A 17,886-nucleotide genomic window follows, 5' to 3' on the forward strand; every position below is an offset into this window, starting at 1 on the left:
TAAAACTCCGAAAGCAGGAAAAGCCAGACAATTCAGGATATTGGCACAGGGTAGAGCAGCCTTTTCACCGGATTAGGGCCAGATGGGTAGTCGGATGGGCCCTCTCAGCTATTGGTTGGGATAATTAAAGTAAATCTTGCACCTGTGATACAAGATGAGCTCAGAAATCAGGAAGACTGTGGACAAAGAGTGCTGGTCAAGTAGAACACAAAGGTTTTCTGTCAAGAGGCATTCAATTAGAGAAGCAGTTTAGTATGATGGAGAGGCAAGAGTCTGACTTCTGGTTTTTAACTCATTGTTACCTTGGCAGATTAAAAATGAGATATGACTTAAGAAAATCCAGGGAAAGTACTGAACTAAGTCTCCTCAGGTACAGTGAACAGATTGGTTATTTTAATCATTAGAAACAAGTTTTGATTGTGACCGCTAAGTCTAGCCAAAGGTAAGAAGTCTGTTTGAATGGTGCTGCCAACAGCAGTGTGTCAAATGCAAAGGCTTGAGAAGAGCTATGAGACACACCTCCCCTGCCCCTTGCAGAGCTGGGAGGTCCTCGGGCGTGGGATGCTCTATACATTTTCAGATATTTTTTATCTTTTAAAAAAAAATTTTCCCCTCAAATCATTCCCTTTTTTTTCTTTAAATAGTATTCTTTGTTATATGGGATGGCTGTCTGGTAAGCAGAGGAATATGTGGGAAATTTAGGTAGAGCAAAACATACTGATATTTTTTAAAGTAAGGATTTGGATTCCAAATCTCACTCTGCCATGAACTGGTTTTGTGACTTTGGGTGAGACATCTTCATCATTCTAGGCATCAGTAAAATGTAAAGGTGGAAACAGATAGAGCTCAGCACTCAAAAGTCCAAAGTCATTTTTTAAATGTTGGCATGTGAATCATGGAAGAGCCATATTATCCCCAGACAGCTTTCTAAGACTATAAGTTGTAGATTAGTTGCCAATCTAAACTGGTAGAGGAGCCCTTCACAGTGGGAATCATCTGCAGGAAGGAAAGAAGGAAACAGGCATTCATGAAGCACCTACTGTGTGCTAAGCACTGTGCTAAGCTTTTCAAATACTACTTCATTTACTTGTCACGAACCGTGGAAGATAAGTGCTGTTATTAGTCCCCATTTTAGAGTTAAGGAAACTATATATACATGTGTGTGTGTTTGGAACTATATTTTATATATATACCCACACATATACATATATATGTTTGGAAATTATAGTTCAGGAAACTGAGTTAAGGAAAGAGGTGTGAAGTGCCTTGCCCAGGTACACCCAGTTAGTAAGTCTCTGAGGCTGGATTTTGAACTTAGGAATTATGAATCCAGGCCCAGCATTCCATCCACTGCATCATCTGGCTGCTTCTGCCTACCATGCCCACCTGCATGGGATTATAGGTCCAGATTGCTCCTCATACCCATATACCTGGCATCAATCATCTACGTGTACACACACACACACACACACACATACATAGATTGATGCCATAAAGATATTTGAGCCATCACTATACATTTATTATTTAACTTAAGTGATTTAAAGGCAACGTGGAATAACAGAAAAAACCTTGGACTTGAGAGTAGATTTGGGTCTGAATCCCACTTTGGCTACTAACTAGCTGGGTGACCTTGGGTAAATCATCTTGCCTTTCTTGGTCTCTTTCTTCATCTGTAAAAATGTGGAGTGGGAAGCACCTGGGTGGTGGACTGGACTTGGAGTCAGGAAGATGAGAATGTGAGTCCTACCTCAGACGCATCTCTAAGCAGTGGGAGTCTAGGGAAGTCACTTCAATTCTCACCTTCAGTTTCCTCCTTCGCAAGAGAAGCACCTTCCTCTGAGGGCTATTGGAGGGATCAAATGAGGTAACACAACATTAAGTGCTTTGCACACCTTTACATACTACAGAAATGCCACCTATAGTTAACCCAAAATAATGGGGTGGACCAGATGACCATATAATTATACAACTGGAAGAGATGTCAGTAGCCATTTGGTCCGATTCATGGCCAGACAAGAATTCCCCTACGATACACCCAAAGTGGTCCCTCAGCCTTTGTTCAAATGATTCCAATAAGGGGTAACTTTCTGCCTCCCAAGGCAGACCATTCCGCTTTAAGGCAACTGAATTAGTAAGTTTTTCCTTACATATATCCAGGCTAAATTTGCTTCTTTGTAACTTTTAAGCACAGCATCTTGATTCTGCCATCTGGGGCTCAACAGAAAAAATCTACGCCCTCTTCCATGTGATATTCCTTAACATGGAGATGACTGTCACCCTTCCCTGCCCTTCCTCACCTTGCCTTCCCTTCATCATCCTGACTGCTTCAATGCTCTGTCTCTGAACCAGCAGCCTTGGCTTTTTATGACCTTGTGCTGGTTGTTTTGGTCTTGGCTAGTGCTGGTCTATGTTGTCTCTTCCCCTGTTAGAATATAAGCTCCTTGAGAGCAGGGACCATTTTATTTTGTTTTCTTATTTTACCTATGTTGCCCTCCTTTGGCTATTCTCCTATTCATTAATGTCCTTCCTAAAATGAGGTCCCTAGAATGGAAGAAATCTTCCCAGTATCAGCTATCGGCTCTCTGTCTTAGACATGATGCCCCTGTCAGTGAAGCCTACGACTGATCCCTCTGGCTGTTTTTGGCTGTCATATCACTCTGTTGACTCACACTAAGTTTTATAGGCCTCCAAAACATGCAGGTTTGATTCAGAACCAAATGCCTTAATGAAAGTTGATTTTTTAAAACAACCCATGTAACACACATATATTCCCACAAAAATTTGTCTTCTTAGATTTAGCATAACGTTCATATATGTTGAAATCTTTTTAGATCATGTCATTCAACGTAGGAAGTAGTAGAGGGTAATGTGGAGGGTAATAAGTTCAAATTCAGCTCTACTACCTACGAGCCAGTGACTAAATTTCTCTGAGTTCTCAGTATCTTCATCTGTAAAAGGAAAGAGTTTGTATTAGAGTTTGACCTTTAAGGTTCATTCTAGTCCTACATCTATGACCTTATGAGTCAATATGTTATTCATCCCTTCCAGCTTTGTGCCACCAGCAAATCTGAGAAATTCTCTATTTATCCAAGTCACTGATGGTAGGTAATGAGTCTTTAGAAAGGAAGGCTGGAAACAAGCACAGTGAGGCAAAGGACTAGGCTTGCCCCAATCAGGACCTGAGACAAACAAAATCCCCAAAGGCCCAAGGCCTCCCCAGAGCAGAGGGTATATACTCCATACGGGCTTTATCTTCTGGGTGTCTCTCATCAACTGCACCAATATGGATTGAAACTAAGGAGCTGGTGCTTGTTCATGGGAGCCCAGATGCTCAGGAGAATCCTTGATATCCTCTTCCTTGTTGCCTCCCACAGCAGACTGTGAGTTCTTGGAGAGCATCTTGTTTTTCCTTGTCTTCCCATCACTTAGCATGGTGGTTGGCACATAACAGGCAATTCATATATGCTAGATAACTATGACTATGCCTCCATCATCACATGGCCCTAAATAAAATCCCCAGAGAATTACTACTTCTCTAGGCCTGTGGTCTTCCATTCCCCTAATTCCAGAGTTTCAGCACTGCCCTCTCTTGGGATGAAAATCTTCCTCCCTATTTTATTTCTCCCCGTACTCTCATCTTCATCTAATTCATTCCTACAACACCTTCTCTAGACCCTCTACAACCTTTAGTCCTAGAGCGCCTCTGTCTTGTATTTATAAGCTGTTAAAGGCTGTGGGAGAAGTCACACCACTGCCAATGAGGCAGGTTACACAATCATGCGATTTAATCTCATCTGGGGTCCTTACTACTGCATGGCAAAACTTTTATTTATTTAATAATCTTGTCTCTCTTCAAGCTCTCAGTGCCTTCCCAGTCACGTTCCTCTAGCAGACGTCCTTTATTCCTACTTTAGTGAGAAAACTGAGACAATCCATTATGGCCTCCTTCTCTTCCACACATATGAAAACCCTGTAACCTTTGCACCCATCCTCTTCTCCTGTCTCTGATAAATGTCCTTTCCAAGACCAACCTTCTCTTCAAATGGCCTTGATTTCTTCTCCTCCAAAAATGTGCTCCATCAATCATTCTCTTTCTCATTCATTGGCTTTTCCCAAAGCTATCCCACAAGATGGTCCATTCCATCCTTCAAAAACCTTCACTTCATGCAGCTGCCCTTTGTATAATGTCTTCTCTGCCAAAGGACTAGAGTTGTCTCTGCTTGGCTTCTAAGTCCTCACCACTCGCTTCCTAATCACCTCTAACCCTACCATTCACTTAAAACTACTCTTTCCAAGGGTGCCAACAATCATAACCATGAAATCTAATGATTATTTCTCAATCCTCATATTCCTTGACTTTGAGAAGAAAAGTAAATTCCATTTTGGACACGTTTAATTTGAATTGCTTTTTAAGACATTGAAGTAGAGATGTCCTGTAGACTTAGAGTTCAAAAGAGGAATCAAGACTTGGGAGACTCTTGACACATTCAGAGTCAAAGAGCTCCAGAGATGTCTGTGGCTTTTGATTTTGACCACCTTTTGCCCTCTTGTCCTACCTCAACTTCCATGCCATTGCTGTGTCCTGATTCTCCACCTAATTATTCCTCAGTTATCTTTGCTGAAGAATCCATCTCTTGCCTCTTTAATGAGGATGGTCCTGTGCCCCTTTCTCCTCTCTATCTCTATATTCTCCCTTGGTGATCACCTACACTCTGAAGGAGCTCATACTATATATAAATGTCAAGCTACATATTTCCAGTTCCTTATATGACATGTTTAGGGCTTGTCAAACAGACTATTTGCTCAATTTTGGCTACTCTCCAATTTATAAAAGTCGTTCTTAAGCTCTGGAACCCAGAACTGAACACAATGCTCCAGATATAGTCTGTAAAGGCAGAACAGAGTCACCTCCTAATTCATGGAAGAAATGCTTATTAATGCAACCCAAACTCACATTTTTTTTTTGGCTGCCATAACACACTGTTGACTCATCACATTGAGCTTGCAGTACATTAAATACTTCCAAATCATCTTCAGTCCAACTGCTTCCTAACTATACCTCTCCTATCTTGTATTTGTGACATGAGTTGGGGGGGAAGGCTTTTCATTTCTTGTATTACTTATAATAAACTTATATTTGTCAATTTTTATCTTATTAAATTTAGCCTAATGATTCAATCTATAAAGATCGAGACTCCCTACAACTCTAAAAATCCCGTGATTCTGTTCCATAGGATCAAAAAAGCACAAATGTCATACCAAAGCTATAGAATCTGCAAACTGTACAGCAGTGAGATTGATTTTGATTCCTGGGAAGATTCTAGAATGTATCCAAGAGATGGTTAAATGAATATGGAAGTGAAAGTGATCAAGATCCAACATGGTTTCAACAAGAAAAGGTAACCTTCTTTCCTCCAGTTACTAAATTGACTGATCAGGGGAATGTTGTAGATTTAGTTTACCTAGATTTTAGTCAAGTGCTCAGTAAGAGCTCTCATGTAGAAAACAGACACATAGATTGAATATAATAAGAGTAGTTGAATTCAAAGAATAAACCTTAAGTACCTCAAGGGAATCTGTGCTTGAGCCTACTTTTTTTTTCTTAAGCAATAATATTCTTATCAAATTTAAAGATGACACAAAGCTGTGAGATGTAATTAGTGCACTGGATTGAGTCAGGAACCAAATAAATCTTAATAGGCAAGAAAATGAGGCTGAATCTGATAAGATGAAACTAAAGGAATGGGGATGCAGAGCCAAGATGGCAGAGAAAATGCAGGAACTCACCCAACTTCTCCCAAATTCCTCTCCAAATAACTTTAAAATAAGACATCAAAATGAATTCTGGAATGGCAAAATTCGCAAAATGATGGGGTGAAACAGGTTCCTGAACTAAGATAACTTAGAAGGATAGCAGAAAAGGGTATGTTGCATCAGTATGAGAGTACACCAGGGTGGGAGTTGAGTGCAGTTCAACACCAACAGTGCCAGCAACGCTCTGGAAGTCAACAGCAGACCTTTGGGACAATTGAAACAACAGTACTGGCTTCCAGAGCTGAGTTCACAGAAAGTAAGAGGGGGTCAGACAAATGGTCAAAAGGAGATTACAGGGGTCCCTTTGCTGGCATTGGGGGCAGGATTCAGCTGCATTGTGTAAACATGGATCTAGGTCACTAGCTTGGATCACAATCCCAGTGTGAGGAGGAGCACTAGCACACCAGAGCCAGAAGCTAAAGGGGAGCAGTGACTCTGGTCACAATTCAGGAAAGAAAAGAATGCTTGTGGCTGCTCACAGACTGGAGCACAGGCCAGGAGAGTAATAAATGCACCTCTGCTTAGATCATACTATCTTGGAAGAACTCAAACTTTATAGACCCCCCAGAAATAGCTCCAAAAATAGCTGCACAAAACCCGAAGCTTGGGACAGTGATCTCTCCATGTGCAGAGCCCAACTTTAACATAAAGTTAAAAGTCAAGTGAATAAATAGCAAAAATAGAATATGCTCATTCGAAGGATATGTTACCATATCATATGGTAACAGGGAAGATGAAAACACAAACTCAGAAGACAACAATAAAGTCAAACTACTATATCCAAAGCCTCAAATGAAAATGTGAAGTAGTCTTGGGCCCCAAAACAAATTCCTGAAAGAACTCAAAAAGGATTTTTAAAAAATCAAATAAGACAGGTAGAAGAAAAATGGGGAAAAGAAATGAGAGCAATGTAAGAAACTCCTGAAAAAATAGTTGTTTGCAAAGGAGGCACAAAAAAATATTGAAGAAAATAATGCCTTAGAAACAGAACAAGCCAAATGGTAAAGGAGGTACAAAAATCCACTAAAGAGAATTCCTTAAAAAACAGAATTGGCCAAATGGAAAAAAATGTCCAAAAATTAACTGAAGAAAAGAACTTCTTAAAAAGTAGAATTGGCCAAATGGAAAAGAAGGTACAAAAGGTCACTGAAGAAAATAATTCCTTAAGAATTAGAATTGGGCAAGTAAAAGCTAATGACTCCATGAAACATCAAGAAATAATAAAATAATCAAAAGAATCAGGGGAAAAACCAGAAGAAAATGTGAAATATATCATTAGAAAAACAACTGACCTAGAAAACAGGTCAAGATGATTTAAGAATTATTGGGCTACCTGAAAGTCATAATCAAAAAGGGAGCCTAGATATCATTTTTCAAGAAATTATCAGGAAAAACTGCTCTAATCTTCTATAACTAGAGGGTAAAATAGAAATTGAAAGAATTTACTAATCACCTCCTGAAAGAGATCACAAAATGAAAACTCCCAGGAATATTATAACCAAATTCCAGAGCTCTCAGTTTAAGGAGAAAATACAGGCAGCAGCCAGAAAGAAACAAATCAAATATCATGGAGCCATAATCAAGAAAACATAAGATTTAGCAGCTTCTACATTAAAGGATTGGAGAACTTGGAATGCAATACTCCAGAGGGCAAAGGGGCTAGGATTATGATCAACAATCACCTATCTAGCAAGACTGAGTATGATCTATCAGGGGACCAAGCCTCAAACCCAATTCACCCTGGAGCTCGTAGATTGGACAACAGTAGGTGCCTGCCCTCCTCTTTTGGCCAGCAACTTTGAAGGTACTCTCCTACCAGTTTGATTTTTTTTTTTTTGTATTTAAGGAGTCATCCCTTGACTCACTTTTTTTTTTTTTTTTTGACATCTGAATAAGTGTTGACCCCTCAGGCCACAGCCTTTGGCATCTTTTTCAACTTATTCATCAGCTTGTTGGACAGTGCCTTTCTCAGAAACATAGATGCCATCCAAAAATTTTCTGATATCCTTGTTTTTGACTGTGGTAGCCTGTTGGATCAGAGAAGCTGAGTTTGAAACAAGTTCAGTATCATTTCCTTCAAGAATTAACTCATCTTTTTGGGCTTGAGAAATAGCACAAGCAACACCTGGTCTCGTGCACTCTTCGGATATATTTTTCACCCAATAAATTTCTGATTTCAACAAGTGAGCCATTCTCTTGAATAACAACATTGATGGGGAAGTGAGCATACACAGACCTCATCTTGTAACAAAAACCCAGAGTAATGCCTTTGATCATGTTTTGTACATGACTACAGATTGGGCGCATGGTTGCAAGTTCTTTTCGATTTCCCCACCACTTGTCCACCTGGAGCCTTTTTTTCTTCTTTCCAAAGAGGCTGAGCTCAACATTGATATGGTTGAAATCCCTATGGAGGATTCCTCTGGGCCCCTTCACAATAACTGTCTGGCCCTTAAGAGAGATGTCAACATTTTCTGGGATGTCCATGGTCTGGTTGCTGAGAATGGTCTTCATTATGGTGCTGGATGGGCCAAAGAGAGCCCTTGACTCACTTCTTAAAGAGGCCTATTGACCTTACCTCACTCAAAGTGAGGATCTGAAAAGACCTTAGCCTAAAAGGGTGAGGGGTCTTCCATTGCATCCTGGGCCATCTTCAATTGTCCTGATGAATATCTGGCCGCTGGACCCAGATGGTTCTGGAGGAGAACATGAGGCTCATAACTTTGCACAGCCCTCCCTCACTCAAATCAAAGCCAACTGCAAGTCATGTATGTCATCATCTTCCTGATGTCATGATCTCCCTGATGATGTCATGGTCCTCTTCCAGAACAAAGGACAAACACACAACAATCTATCAGGGGAAAGTGGATATTTAGTGAAATAGAGGACTTTAAAGCATTTCTGATGAAAAGAGCAGAACCAGAGAGAAAATCTGACTTTCAACTATGAGAAACATAAAAAGGTAAAAGATAAATCACAAGGCATTCAATAAGGTTAAACTTTACATTCCTACAGAAGATTATACTTGTAATTCCTAAGAACTTTATCATTATTAGAGCAGTTAAAAGAGAAGAGAGAAGACATGGGTGTGAGCTGAATATGATGGCATATCTAAATAAAACAAAATTAAGAGATGAGAAAGAAGAATGCACTGGGAGAAAGAGGAAAGGAGAGGTAGAATAGGGTAAATTATCTCACATAAAAGAGATATAGAAAAGTTTTTATAGTAAAGGGAAAGATGGGGAAGGGGGAGTGTATTTGAACCTTACTCTCAAAGGAACTGGCTCAAAGAGGGAATAACATACACACTCAGTTGGATATAGAACTCTATCTTGCCCTACAGGAAAGTAAGAAGGAAAGGGAAAAAGAGAAGGGATGGAACTAATACAAGGGAGGCAAATTGGGGCTGGCAGTAGTCAGAAGCAAAACATTTTTGAGAACAGACAGGGTGAAAGGAGAGTAGGATAAATAGGGGTGAGGGGAAGGGTTATGATGGAGAGAAATACACAGTAATTGTAACTGTAGGAAAAAATTTTATAGCAAGTTTCTCTCATAAAGGTCTCATTTCTTAAATATATAGAAAACAGAATCAAATTTATAAGAATGCAAGTTATTCCCCAATGGATAAATGGCCAAAAGATATGAACAGGCAGTTTTCAGATGAAGTTATCAAAACTATTTATAGTAATACAAAAAATGCTCTAAGTAACAATTGATTAGAGAAATGCAAATTAAAACAACTCTGAGGTACTACTCTATACCTATGAGATTGGTTAATGTGACAGAAAAGGAAAATGGCAAACATTGGAGGGGATATGGAAAAATTGGAAAACTAATGCCCAAGGACTATAAAACCATGCCTACCCTATGACCCAGTAATGCTAATACTAGGTCTGCAGCCCAACGACATAAAAAACAAAAAGGAAAAGGGCTTATATGTACAAAACTATTTATAGCAGCTCTTTTTGTGGTGGCAAAGAACTGGACATTGAAGGGATGCCCATCAATTGGGGAATGGCTGAACAAGATGGGGTATATGATTGTGATGTAATACTATACTGTGCTATAAGAAGATTTAGGCTTCTAAAGGAAAAAGGAAAAGGAAAAAGATTTAGGCTTCTAAAGGAAGGAAAAACTTCTTAACAATCAGAGCTAGTCCAAACTTGGAAGGGGCTCCCATGAAATATTTCTCTCTCATTGGAAGTCTTTAAGAAAAAAATGGATCACCACTTGTCAGTTATGTTGTAATATAGAATACTACATATAGTATAGTGGATGGAAGCTTTTTCTTTTTTTCCCTTTTATCTATTTTTAGCATTTTTTTATTTCTAAATTCTCCTGTCCCTCCTCTACCCACTGAGAAGGCAAGAAATATATCAATTATACATGTGAAGTCATGCAAATACATTTCCATATTAGCCATGTTGCAAGAAAAACCAAGAAACAAAGAAAGTGAAAAAATATGCTTCAGTGTGTATTCAGAATTCATCAGCTCTCTGGAGGTGGATAGCAAGGACACTATGAGTCCTTTGGAACTGTCATAGATCATTGTATTGATCTGAGCAGCTGAGTCTTTGACAGTTGATTGCTGTACAATATTGCTGCTTACAATTTTTTTCCTGGTTCTGCTCACTTCACTTTGTATTAATTCATATAAGTCTTCACAGATTTATCTGAAACAATCCTGCATTTCTTATAGCACAATAGGATAATCTTTTTCTTGCAGTGTGGATTAGACTAAATGATGGCTGAGAAGCATTCTAAAAGTCTCTGACACTTGTTGAATGGAATAGTTAAAAATATTCAATAACTCAGGGCGAAGCACAGAACCCGAGGGCACTTCACCAGTGACCTAATGCCAAGCTGATATTGCCCACATCTACATCACTGCGTAAAAATTCAGACAGATGTGAATTCACCTAGTTGCATTTGTGACTGCCTCACATTTTCCCACCTTGTTCACAAAAAGAACATGAGAGACTGCCTCTATTTCAGTAAAACAAATGACAATTTCGCTGTTCTATTAATCTAACAACCCTGTCAAAAAGGAAATGAAGTTACTCTTGGTATGATATATTCTTGCTGAGGCCCTGCTGACTCTTTGTAATCACTATTTTCCTTTCGGGATTGTTCATTAGCCATCTCTTTAATAATAAAGTCCAGCATTTTCCCAGGAGTCAAAATCAAGCTTGCTGCTCTAGTTTGCAAAATCCCTGTAGTATTTGATTCTAACTGTCCTTCCCCTCCTGGGTACCTTAGCCTTTCTTAGAGATATAGTTCCTCCTTTTTCCTGCTTTTTAAAGTGAGTGTTTTCCAAGGTTCTTCTATCCCGACAATTCCTCTCTGGGCTCCAACTACCACATCTCTGCAGATGGCTCCCAAATCTCATCTTGACTCCTCTCTCCCTTTTGAGCTCTAGACCCACAGAACATCTCTACTTGGATGCCTTAACAGCAATTTAAACCAAACACATCCAAAGTGGAATTTACCTTTTCCCCTAAAAACTTCTTCACTTCCTAGAACACCATTGTACCCCCAGTGGGATGACCTATTTTCATGTTTGAAATTATTTTTCTATTATATTAATAACCAATTATTAAATTAGGATCCAAATTTTTTCTCTTCTGCTTCTTCATTGAGGCTCAGCTCCTGTGAGGTCAGCCTCTGAGGGACATGGCTGACTAAGCTTACTCCTAATCCTTGGAGAACACGCTCTTCAATCTGGCGCCGGACACCACCCTACTAAGAGATCTTACTTACTGTTCCGAGTGTAAACAGCATCCAGTCTGGATTAATTCTTACCAGGAGGAAAAGAAGCCTTATCCTTGTACCCCTCCATTAGAGCTTAGGGTAACCGAGCTCATGAAGGAGAAAACCAACCAAAGTGATGGATTCCTCTGCCCAGATTGCAGGAGACAGCTGAGTTTCATGATGAAGCCACATTCTCAGCAGGAGGAGCTGAAGACTTCTACCCTACCTCCTCATTAAATGTCCACCAATCAGGGTTGAGTTTCAGTTGTCAAGGGAATCCCTTTTCAAGGATTATTTAAAGCTTTCAGGCTCTCCATATCTTTTGTTTTTGGTTCTGGAAAAAAATCACTGACCACCAGTTTATTATTAACTAGCTTAATTAATAAATTGTTAATTACCCAGAAACTCTTGTCTCTTGGGTTTCTTCTTCCACATACGTTCAACATAATAGCTTACATTCATATAGTGCTTTAAGCTTTGTAAACTGCTTGACAAAAACATCATTTCATCACAATCACTACCATGGATAAGTGCTATTATTATCTCCATTTTACAGCTGAGGAAATGGAGGCGGAATTAAATGACTTGCCCAGAATCACAGACCTAGTAGGTGTCTGAGGACTGAGACGCAGGTCTTCCTGATTCCAATAGCCACTGTGCCCCATGGCAGCCTCTAAAATGCTGTTGTTATTTCCTTACTCTTTTTTCCTCCCTCTACATATCATTTTCTACCTCTCACCTCTCTATGGATTCCAAAGTCCAGGCCCACTGGGGCCTTCTTACTTTTCCTTACACATGATATTCCATCTCGGATCTTCATGCCCTGACTTTCTCCTATGCCTGGAATAGGTGTGTTATTTCACCTTTGCCTCTTTCTGGTTTCCTAACTCAACCTCAAGATCTACCTTTATGAAGCCTTTCCTGATGCTCCCAAGTTATGAGCGCTTTTCTCCACCCAATATTACTTTGTAACTCCTTTATACCTATTTATGTGCATGTTGTTATCCATCCTCCACCCCAACCTTCATTACAGCACAAGCTTAAGGCTTAGGCATTTACTGACTTGGCACCCAGTAAACAAATCCAGTCTCCACCCAACAAACCCCAATTCCAACCACCTGGTCTATATAACAGCCTCCTACCTTGCCTCCCCCTCCTCACTTATCACCTCATAACTTTCAAACCATCCTCTGCACTGTTTTGGTGGTTTCCTTTAGCCTAAGAAAATTTGAATTTTTTTGTCTGAAATTCAAGTCTCTCCCCGATCTGGCTCTACCTGACATCAGCCTATCATCTATGCCAAACTGCAATATTTGTAAAAGGCTATTCTCGCTCTTGTATATGACTAAATGCTTTCAATTCTATCCCTTCTAGGCTGTTGCTTCCTCAGTTTTTGAATTTGTCACTTGCTTACAATTTGCTTATGTCTCCTTAGCCTAAAATCTTGTCCTTATTATCCTACCAATCTCTCTCCTTACAATTACCTGTACGTTTCCTTCCTTGTCGTTTCATAAATCCTCACAATCTGGTTTCTGGCCTTACATGCTACTGAAATCCCTCCCCTGACAGTAAATGATTGAACAGTCCCATCTTCTTCCTCAGTGATCTCCCACCCAACCCCAATCTTGACCTGAGAGACTGAATTGCCACCTCCTCCATGCCAGCCCCACATGACACTGCTTTTTATACTTCACATACTTCCATCTCCTTTTCATTTTCTCTCCTAAATGGAGCTATCTCCTTGGTTCTCTTTTAGTGATCTCACGGCATCAATTACTGCCTCTTATGAAGATGCTATGCAACTCTTTATCTCTATCTCTTCTAAGTTGCTTTTCTTACCATGGACTCTGATTTAATATATTCCAGATAAAGATGTAGCTTTTCTTCTAAAAGCAGGGTTGGATGAGATATCCCCAAAGGCTCTCTGCTGCTCCCCACTTCCACCGAGTGCTCCCGGAACAAGCATCCTAATGGTGCCTGCAAATCGGGCTCATTCTCCAAATGCACCCTTTCTTCCTACACTTCCAACCAGGATAATCCACTCCACTGATCAAAATCCTATGGATTTTTTAAAAAATCTTATTTAATATTTTATTTTCCCCAATTACATGTAAAAACAATTTCCACACTCTTTCAAATTTTGAGTTCCAAAATTTCTCCCCCTTCCTTTGAGAAGGCAAGCAATTTGACACAGATTATACATGTGTAGTCTTGCAAAATACATTTCCATGTAAGTCACTCTGAGAAAGAAAACAGACCAAAAAAACCCCCAAGAAGAAGAAAGTAAAGAAAAAGTATCTTTGATCCACTCTCAGGACCTACCAGTTCTTTCTCTGGACATGGACAGCACATTTCATCATAAGTCCTACAGAACTGTCTTGGATCATCGTATTGCTGAGGATAGCTAAGATATAGTTAACTGCTATAGATATAGTGAATTGCTATAATAGCTAAGTGTTGAGAATATTCATACTAAGTCATCAGAGTATTGCTGTTACTGTGCACAATGTTCTCCTGATTTCACTTTGCATGAATTCATGTAAGTCTTTCCATGTTTTTCTGAGAGCATCCTGCACATCACTTCTTAAAACACAACAATATTTCATCACAATCATATACAACTCGTTCAGCCATCTCCCAGTTGATGGACATCCCTTCAATTTCCAACTCTTTGTCACCACTAAAAGAACTGCTATAAATATTTTTGTACACATAGGTCCTTTTCCTTTTTATCTCTTTGGGACACAGACTTAGCAGTAGTACTGCTGGGTCAAAAGGTACGCATGGTTTTATAGCTCTTTGGGTATAATTCCAAATTGTTCTCCAGAATGGTTCATCAGTAGACAACTTCACCAATAGGACATAAATGCTTTAATTTTTCCACATCCCCTCCAACATTTATCATTTTCCTTCTCTGCTGTATTAGTCAATCTGACAGGTGTGAGATAGTAGCTGTTTTTAGTTTGTATTTCTTTCATCAATAGTGATTTAGAGCATTTTTTTTCATATAAATAGCTTTGATTGCTCTGTCTGAAAGGTGCCTGTTCATATCCTTTGACTACATATCAACAGGGGAATGGTTCTTATTTCTATAAATTTGACTTTTCTGTTTGAGAAATAAAGTATCAGAGAAACACAATATAAAACTTTTCTTCAGAGTAATGATTACCAACTATATATTTCTCCCCATCCCATTTTCCCCATTTATTCTACTTTCTCCTTTTACCCTGATCATTCTGAAGTATTTTGCTTCTGGATTCTACCTCCTCCTCATTCCCCCTTCTCGGATGCTTACTTTCCTGTATGGTAAGATAGATTTCTACACCCGATTGTGTATATTATTCCCTCTTTGAGTCAATTCCTCTGAGAATAAGGCTCATGTGTCCCCTCTCTGCTTCCCCCTATTTTCCTGTCCACTGTAAAATCTTTCTGGTCATGGCAGAAAATTTATCCCATTCTACCTCTCCCTTTCCCCAGTGCATTCTTCTTTCTCATCCCTTAATTTTATTTTTTTAGGTAATCATACCATACATTCAACTCACACTTCTGCTTTCTATGTATACTCCTTCTAAATGCCCTAATAAAGAGAAAAGTTTTTAAGAGTTATAAATATCATTTTTCATGTATCAAATCCCTTATGATTTCTCCTTCCTGTTTATCTTTTTATGCTTCTTTTTCATCTTATATTTAGAAGTCAAATTTTCTATTCAGCTCTGGTCTTTTCATCAGGAATGCTTGAAAGTCCTCCTTTCCATTTTCCCCTGTAGGATTAGACTCAGTTTTGCCAGACAGGCAATTCTTGTTTGTAATCTTAGCTCTTTTGCCTTTCAGAATATCATATTCCAAATCGTCCAATCCTTCAATGTAGAAGCTGATAAATCTTGTTTATCCCAACTGTGGCTCCATGATATTTGAATTCTTTCTTTCTGGCTGCTTGCAGTATTTCCCCCTCAATCTGGAAAGTCTGAAATTCAGCTATAATATTCCTGGGGATTTTCATTTTGGGATATCTTTTAGGAGGTGATCAGATGTTTTCAATTTCTATTTTACCCTCAGGTTCTGATATAGGACAGGTTTCCTGGATAATTTCTTAAAAGATGTCTAGGCTCTTTTTTGATCATGACTTTCAGGTAGTCCAATAATTCTTAAGTTACCCCTCCTGCGTATTTTCCAGGTCAGTTGTTTTTCCAATGAGATATTTCACATTTTCTGTTTTTTTATTCTTTTGATTTTGTTTCCTGATGTCTCAGAGTTATTACCTTCTACTTGCCCAATTCTAACTTTTAAGGAATTATTTTCTTCAGTGAATTTTTGTACCTCCTTTTCCATTTGGTCACTTCTTTCTAAGGAGTTCTCTTCAGTGAATTTTTGTACATATTTTTCTATTTGGCCAATTCTGCTTTTCCATTCTTTTACGTCATTGGATTTTTGTGCCTCTTTTTACCATTTGGCCTAGTCTGGTTTTTTAAGGTGTTATTTTCTTGAGTACTTTTTGTCTCCTTTACCAAACTCATCTTTTTTCATGATTTTCTTCTGTCACTCTCAATTTTCTTCCCAATTTTTACTCTGATTTTTAAAATCCTTTTTGAGTTCTTCCATAGCTTCAGAACAATTCATATTTCTTTGAGGCCTTGTTGGATGCATGAATTTTGACTTTGTGGTCTTCTTCAGAGTGTGTAGTTTGATCATCGTTACCATAGTAAGTTTCAATGGTCAGAATTTTTTTGTTTGCTCATTTTCCAGCCTATTTCTTGACTTTTAACTCTATACTAAAGTTGGGCTCTGCTTCCGAAGTGTAGGAGACAGTGTTCCAAACTTCACGTTTTTTGTGCAGGTGTTTCTAGAGGCAATTCTGGTGACCTGTAAGTTTTTGGCTATTCCAAGGTGGTATAATCTAGAGAGAAGTGTGTTTACTACTCTCCTCTATTGTGCACTGATTTGTGAGCACTTTTCAACTTTGAAACTGTGACCAGGTTCCCTGTTCCCCTGTGGCTCCAAACTGTGCTGTGCTAATGCTCCTTCTTGCACTGGGACAAAGACCCAGGACTGTTACCCACATCCAGGTATATGCCCCTGGTGCTAGCAAAGGGATGCCTGTAAATCTTCTTCTGATCTATTATCTGATCCTCTCACCATCTGTGAGCTGAGAGGCCTGGAAACTGTCATTGCTGCCACTGATTCAGTTGCTTGAAATTTGTTCCTGGTTTGCCAAGGGCTTGGTATGGGTGGCTTATGCTAGACGTCACATCTTCTGGTACAACAGACTTTTCCCGACGACCATCTAAGTTGTCTTGGGCTGGAAAAGTTTCACTCTTTTTGTGGGGTTCTGCTGCTCTAGAATTTGTTTAGGAGGGGTTTGTGGGACAGCTCATGTGAATCCTTGCCTTTATTCCACAATCTTGCTTCTGTCTCCCTCAATTCTACGCATTTCTGAAGACCTTGGCTGTGTTAACTACTTCATGTATCATTTTTAGAACATCGCAGCTAGTTAATACCACTCCTATACTCCAATAGTATTTGGACCACTCATAGCCTGTCTTCATTAGACACTCTTTTGTGTACTTGTCACCTATCGTACATGGTATAAACTCTAAGAAGGACAGCTGCATACATTTTGGTAATCCCCCAATACAAGTACTCAAAAATTTCCAATTCACACACAAGGACAAATGGCACAGAATAGCTGGCCTTCTTTTTCATTTAAAACTTATTGCTGTAGTGCTGTGATAGTAATTAATACAACATTGAGATCCTAAAAAATCATAGCGCTATTAAGTACAGTTGAATTGTTTCCCTGACAGTTGAGTATTTGGTGGCTACTTTGTACATTTCTCAACACTTTTTATCTTCATGCATTATTCTTTGCAAATCAACCCGTAACAAGAAAGTAGTGTCAAAAGTCAGAGTTGGAACTTCATGCAGAATTTTAACTGACCAAGAGAAGAGCTGGAAAAAAGCCCCCCATTTACACAAAAGTGATAAGAGAACATCAATGACTCTGTGCTGGCAGATTCGCTGAACGGCTCCACTCTTTCATTTTCTGCTTATGGTGGGGAAAAGGGGGAGATATTTGAAAATGAAGGTCACATAAGAACAAAAGATATCCATAAAATTAAATGAGAAAAAAACAAAAACCTGAATGACAGCACTGTCACTTTCTCTTCTAAGTAACGAGATAAAATGTTCAGGACAACTTTGGCTTTTATTCCAGGAATAGATTATCTAGTACATTTAGGATCTCCTCCTCCTATTGTGTATCTTCATTAATTGGCCATAAATAAAGTCTTTGGCCTCATCTGTGTTCCATGCTAGAGAGGA

At 39.1% G+C, this 17,886-nt stretch overlaps 1 pseudogene; it reads right to left on the minus strand.

The window, feature by feature from the left end:
• Positions 1 to 1,500: 1,500 nt before the first annotated feature.
• LOC140529934 (large ribosomal subunit protein uL6-like) lies at positions 1,501 to 17,816 on the minus strand (annotated as a pseudogene).
• Positions 17,817 to 17,886: the final 70 nt, after the last annotated feature.

This window comes from Notamacropus eugenii, chromosome 2 (genome assembly GCF_028372415.1).
Source record: "Notamacropus eugenii isolate mMacEug1 chromosome 2, mMacEug1.pri_v2, whole genome shotgun sequence".
Lineage (NCBI taxonomy): Eukaryota > Metazoa > Chordata > Mammalia > Diprotodontia > Macropodidae > Notamacropus > Notamacropus eugenii.